Below are 6,945 nucleotides of genomic sequence, written 5' to 3'. Positions count from 1 at the left end.
GTCAGTCAATAACATGGACTGTAAGCTTGTATATGGTAGATGTGACTCACTTGTGTTTCACAGAGCAACTCCTGACATAAAATCTAATTTCTGTTTCATAAACTGAGCTGGAAATTAGACTAAAGGTTCAACAATTTGTTTATAATATCATTGTGTAATTTTAAGTGACAGCATCTATCTGGTGTCAAGTTTTCTCATAATACATTTTATTACTGTAAGTTAACACCAGTTACGGTTGTTTCTCTACAGGCCAGAGAAGACAGGACCAACGCTGTGATGGAGATGAGCAGTGTAGGGAAGAAGGTCCCTGTGAAAATCGTCCACGCTGAGAGCACCACAGAGAGAGGCAGAGCCGCCAGTACCTGCTTCACAGTGAGAGGAAATGGGGCCCCTGAGTTTCAGAGGGCCGGAAACCTTCCATCCCCAACCGACCAACCTGCCCTCCCCTGAGCCGCAGCCCCTACTCCCCTGTTCCGTGCCTACACCCCTACAACACGCCACTCGGCTCCCAGAGTCCCCAACGGGACCCAACCCCTCACTGTAGCCCCCCAGAAGAGGCCCTGTCCCCTGGGCAGTCTCAGACCAACGGCACCTCCGGTTACCTCCACCATGGGTCCCCAGCAGCCTCAGAAGAGCTAACTCGGAGGAGGTGTGAAGAGAGAGGAGCTGGCCAGAGACATCATGGACAAGGACAAGTCTCTGGTGGACATCTTGGACCAGAGTAAGATGAAGACCACCATGGACCTGATGGAGGGGATCTTCCCCCAGGGGGGCAGATCCTGGATGGGGCACCAGAGGAGAAAAGTCTCCCCAAACAGGGATTACCACCCAGGGGCATGGATGACAGGTGAGCTGACTGGGAATGGGATCTGGCAGTCAGAAATATAACATTCATGAACAAATTCACTGAGCATTTACTGGTAGTCATAACATAGTCTAGATCAGGTTTCTCTCCTCTGAGGGTCACCTAGTGCGTTAATAATTCTTATTTTTTTTCTACCTGCATTTTTTTCGGTCCCCTGGTTTTGACTTGGTCCGTGCTCTAGCTGGAGGAGGAAGAAAGAGGTGCATGTGGCTTTTCCACCTCGGGACGGGGAAGAAACCCTGGTCTAGATAATCACACACTCGTTCTGTGTATTTTTGTGTAATTACATTTTTATAAGACAATGACTTCAACTCTCCCACTTCAGAGGTGTTTGTTCAGATGAGTTAAAAAAACACATTATAGTGTTGTGTTAATATTTCTTCCCATTGAGAGGATGAGTAGAGAAATGTATACATTCTGTCCAATTCTAAACACCTGGTCAGCCCATAACTGTGGCTCAGTCTTTACACAGATACCCCCTGCTGGCAATATACGCTAAATCACAGCTACAGCTGAACACAATGGAGGAGGGCATCAAACCCACTTCCATTTTACCTGCGATTTTAACAACCTCTCTGAGATCTAACTGCCCATCATACTGAGTTACTCCCTCCCTCATCTCAAATACACCTATTCCTACTTTCTTCTCATTACTACATAACTTACAGTTCTAACAACCAGAATTATAACCGGGGAAGTTTGGGTCCTGGATGCTGATTGCTAAACGCTTTCCAGTTATATCAACAATAATGACAGCAAAACTACTTTTATATTTATGTTGTTTTTATAATTAAATAGTTTGTATATCATTCCAATGCTTTACCTCCTTCGTGTTATTTTAACTGACGTATTACATTCCACCTACCCCACCTCCTCGCGATCTGAGCCTTATTGGTTAAATAACCCTCTGCTTTCTGTCTGTCTCTATCCCGTCCCAGGAGAGGAGGAGGGCCTGTCTGCAGCCACAGGGTCCCTGGTGACCAGCTCCTCCTACTGCAATATCGTCTGCCCCCAAAGGCTGAAGCTGCTCAACAAGATGAAGGACCTGCAGGAGGAACAGGCTGGAGGGGCTGGAGCAAGACTCGGAAGGGACCGAGCTGGGACATCAGCCTGGCCAGCAGAAGGTACAAAACACAGGGTACTGACCATTAAAACAGGTTTCTCCAACCCTGTTCCTGGTACCTAGTAGCTCTCCAGGAACCAGGTTAAGAATCCTCGGTTGTGTATACTGACAATAAAACATATTATTATTATTATTATTACTGACTGTTTCATGCCATATCAATCACTGGTCATCAATCCATCTCCTGAAGTCACAGGACTGCAACTTTTTCCCCAAGTTTGGTGCCATCATCATACCCGATTCAAATGTTCAGCCGATCTTCAGCACTTTGATTAGCTGAATGTGGTTCACTGCTAGCGAGACAAAAAAAACCTGCCATTCTGCAGCTCTCCCAGGACCAGAACAGAATATGCTATCTCAGTATGTGAAATGGCTCTCTTGAATTCATCTCCTTGTCTGTCCCTCTCTCTCCTCCCTTGACAGCCTGAGTAAGAAGCTTCAGGTGCTGCGTGAGGCCAGGGAGAGCCTTCAGACTCACTATAACAACTCTCTGGGGACGAATGGAGCCCGGTGCAGAGGGTCTACCAGCCTTTGAGCTGGACAAGTTCCAGGATGTTCGTGGGAGATCTGGACAAGGTGGTCAGTTTGCTGCTGTCCCTTCCCGGCCACGACTGGCCCGGGTGACACGCAGCTCAGCAGTCTGGAGAAACACCCACCGGGGGAGGTGGGGTCAGGAGTTAGGAGTGGAGGTTGAAGTAGTCGTACAGGTTAAGGGAATTCTCCCTATCTCCCCACGCTACTCGTGAGGCAGGATTAGATGGCTAACACTCATCCTCATTAGCTCAAAGCTATAGTAGTATCTACAAACCAAGTAAAGGGGTGTGTTGCATTTACCAAGTCAATATTCATATTTCAACACTAATTGATGTAACTACTGTGAGTTAAACAGGAAGTTATTCCTATTCCATCATAACTTTAGCTGCATTTGTTTGTTATCCCTCTTACTGAGTCTCCCCCTCTGTCGGCCCTCCCTCTCTCAAGCGCACCCTGTCAGAGAAGAGGGGGCTGTTGATCAACACATGACAAAGCTCAACCTTGACCGTCGGGAGCGCCTGGTTTTACAGCATCATGGCTGCTCACCTCAGCCCCTGCAACTACCAGCACTTTGTCAAGATGAAGTCACCCTCATCACCAGCGCAAGCTGGGAGGGACAAATCAACTGCGACAGGAGACCAGCTGAAATGTCTTTCTGGATAGTTTATTGTTGGAGCCGGGATGCTGTTCTGATATGTTTAGTGCAATCTAGATCCTTGGATCCCTTAAACCTTAACTTAACCCTACCTAACCTTAACTTACCTAACTTAACCCATACATTTCACTTCAATATGGTACTTGAGCTGGCTCCCAAGATCTCGTTTAGACTTTTCCTTCTGACAATGAACACACAGAGCGATGTGGTGTACTGACACAGACTGGCCACTAGAGAGCCTCAGAGAGGCGGGGGTGGGACTTGATATGACGGAGGAGACTGTGGCTGTTTGTAGTTGACTTTGAAGCCTGTTATTTCATTTCCACACTACAGACAGGAGCTGTTTTTTCTGCGCTGAAGAAACACCCCTGTTTCTGGATTTAAGTAGCTCCCCTTAGAGGAAATTCATTAAGATCGATGAAACTTTGCTTTTGCTAAATGTGTTTGATTCAGGGATGTTGGTGAGGCCTCATGGTGAGGCCTGTGCTCTCAAATGATTCTCAAGATGAGTCGGCGCGTCTCGTTTTATATAATGCTGTTTGAAATATGTTGTTTTTAGTAATTTATTGTAGCCTTTTAATATTTACAGATGACATTGACATTTCAGGTAAACTCACCTATAAACCTACTTTGTAGTTCATTACAATACAAATTGTATATATATTCTTATTGTGAAGTATAGGTTTTATAATTAGATCATTAACTGGGGGTTTTCCTCTGGGACAGTGCTGGTTTGGTTCAGAAATCTAAAGTTATTTTCATATTTGCCTAAACAGTACTTGTCTTTCATATCATCTTGACACACATCACTAGCTACAGCACAGATGGGTATGTTTTCAACCAATCTTGTTCTCAGGCCCCACTTCCCGTACTATAGTATGGTATTCATTGACAATGTTTATTGGTTACTGGTCTTTTTTATTCCAAAAGTATAAAAGGTAATTAAACATTTGAAATCAGTTGTGGGCGGCAGGTGCCTAGCGGTTAGAGAGGCCAGTTTGAATCCCGGGTCCGATGGGAAAAATCTGGCGGGAAGTGAGCTGGCAACCGAGTGTTGCTGGTATCAAATCTAGATGTCATTGCAGCCTATTGTGCCCTTGAGCAAGCGTTAACCCCCACAACAATAGCACCCCGGCGCCTGGTGTAGAGCACCCCCCGCACCCCTGCAAAACCTGTATATGTATGTCTTTTGGAGGAGTTGGGTTAAGCGGAAGTCAAATTTTGCAATCGACCAATAGAGTGATCTTAAAATCAAGATCAAGGACCGAATTAGCACTTTCTAGTCCCAGAATTCCCCCTGTTTAGGGACCTATCTCAACCTGACGTTGTGCCTGGGCTTCTGCCACTGTGAACACTAAAGGATTTGAATGTACACTAAGTATGTGTATACTTTGTATAACCCGTGCAAACATGCACTTGTACTCCACATCAATTTGAAGACAATAAACAGTATGACTGATGGTCTTGGTATTTGTGAGCTTATTACCCAACAGTGGCCAGGCAACAACAATGACTAAGCTAAGAAATGTCAGGGTTATAAGTGTGTCCTGATGGTTAATTAGCCCTGCCTTCCCTTCCTCTTTCTGGTGAATAGCAATAAAAGAGTCAATCATTCACAGAGATTTTATGTTCACAGAGATGGTATGACTGTGACTTTATTGTAGTCCAAGACGAGGAAGTGTCGGCTTTTTTCTTGTTTACAGTGGTATATAAATGGCCAATTTCGCACATGAAGATGAATGGCCAGCCCGGCACACTGCCTGCTGATCTGTAGCTCTCACCACCACAACCCTGTCAGAACTAACAGAGGTAATGTGTTGTTCGTCAGATGTCCGTTTGTATTTCGATTTATCACCACATCCTGTGTATTTGATTATCGATCTACCATGCTTTGTCAGGCTTTACGTCATACAGTTTGATTTATAAAGGCAATTTTCAGACAAGGTAAACAAATTGCTAGATTTTCATAGTGATACTTGGGTGCTCAAAGTCGACATGGGGATTAGGTTGTTTAATGACATTTGTCAAGGTTTTCTAAAAAAGTATAGTATATGCTTTAACCCACTGTAATATATTCAATGAATGTGTTCACATAATATTATGGGTTACAGCATGTGTCTTTGAACTAATTTGTTAATTTTAACAACAACCTCAGTAATTACATGTAAAAAATATACTATATATTATCCCATTCGTCATACTCGTATAAAAGTTGATTCTGTGGCTACATTATGGCAGGCAATAAACCTGCGTCATACTACAGCTTTTGAGGTAGTTCAAATGGGGACATAGAATCTATTGAAAAACATCTAATTGATGTGTCCCTATCCACGGCATTTAATCCCCATTGTAATTCCCATGTTTGTAGACTGTGTCATGGGCACCAGTTGCCTCAGCCATTCAGTCGTTGTTATCACAGTTTGTCTTTCTCTCCTCAAGTATGGATTGTATTGTGTTGAGGCTCTTCACATTCACAGGTGTGTTAGCTGCCTGCTGTCACCACATTCATGTTTTTTCCTCTCAGAGGAAGCAGGTGCTTTGTTTTCCAGGTATCATAGAGACCGCAGGACCGGATCTGCTGAAAAACGACGACGTATCTAAGCCTCTTCCTTAATGCACTGAGGTGTGAGTCTGGAGCCTGAGGTGAAAAACAGGATCATTAAGAGATGAGGGGCCTTCAGTTCGTCTGTAGGCAGACTAAGAGACTGTCGGTGGATTATCTTGGCTATCTGTTTAAGGTGAGGCTCTCTCAGTGTTATGATATGACATCACCTGGTTCACCAGGCTCACCCTCAGTTCGTCAGCCTGTGGTTGAGCGCCGTGGGTTGGGTCCTTACCGCGGTGACCCTTGGACTCATCCAGTGGAGGGTCTGGCACGTGGCCGACTTAACCTTCATCACCTCAGGAGTGGCCTGGGTCGGGATCTGGAGGGTGTGTTTCAATAGCCATACACTCGATGACCTCTAAGTTCAGGGTCATGTATTGTCAGAGTAATGCGCTGTCGGACGGCTTCACGCCCCGGAGGTCGCCACGGCCCAGGTGCTCGTTCTACTAGCGCTGATCTTGGTGCTGTGGAACGCCGCCGTCTACGCACTCAGGAGCGTCTATTTTCGGACTGGAGAAGCAGACACCTATCCGCTGTGCGTTCACAATGGCTGGTACTCTGTGCTTGTTGTCAGCCGTGTGTTCTCTCATACCTCTCCTGTGGAACTTGAACTCAGTGGTGACCAACCAAACGATTGCGTTCCTCCCGAACTTCCACATGCCCCCTGCCTGTGACCCAGTACGCGGGGCAGGTATCGGATCGGGATCATAGGGTCGTTCATGGTGATCATCAGTGGAGTCATCTTCATCTCCTACAGGTTCCCTGTCAAGATGGGACCCAGAGTGGAGCCTTCTTGTCCAGAGGCAAGACACTTTGATGGGTCAAGTGTTGGGACATTGTCCCCTGGGTCTGTGGACACAGTAGGTTTAGTCTGAGTAAATCTCAGGCCAGGGACAATCCCCCCTTCCACTCTGATGAGCACTTGTGATTTTTGTTTGTTTCTGAAAACAGACATCTGAGTTGACCATATTAAATGTTGTAGTTGAAGCAGAATAGCCGTTTGATGAAACTATATGGTTAGTAAGGAGAACCCTGTATAACGACTTAAAGGAGCAATCTGCAATTGTTACATACAATTTTTGAATTTTAAATTAATTATATTCACTGAGTATATCAAACATTAGGAACACCTTCCTAATATTGAGTTGCAACCCCCAGGTGTT

At 45.3% G+C, this 6,945-nt stretch overlaps 1 pseudogene; it reads left to right on the top strand.

The window, feature by feature from the left end:
- The first annotated feature begins 681 nt into the window (after window positions 1-681).
- On the top strand, window positions 682-6,493 carry LOC123482570 (annotated as a pseudogene).
- The last annotated feature ends 452 nt before the right edge of the window (window positions 6,494-6,945 follow it).

The sequence above is a fragment of the Coregonus clupeaformis genome, chromosome 35 (assembly GCF_020615455.1).
Source record: "Coregonus clupeaformis isolate EN_2021a chromosome 35, ASM2061545v1, whole genome shotgun sequence".
Classification (NCBI taxonomy): Eukaryota; Metazoa; Chordata; class Actinopteri; order Salmoniformes; family Salmonidae; genus Coregonus; species Coregonus clupeaformis.
Note: the sequence above shows the minus strand (reverse complement) of the source record. Positions and strands in the feature narration are given on the sequence as shown.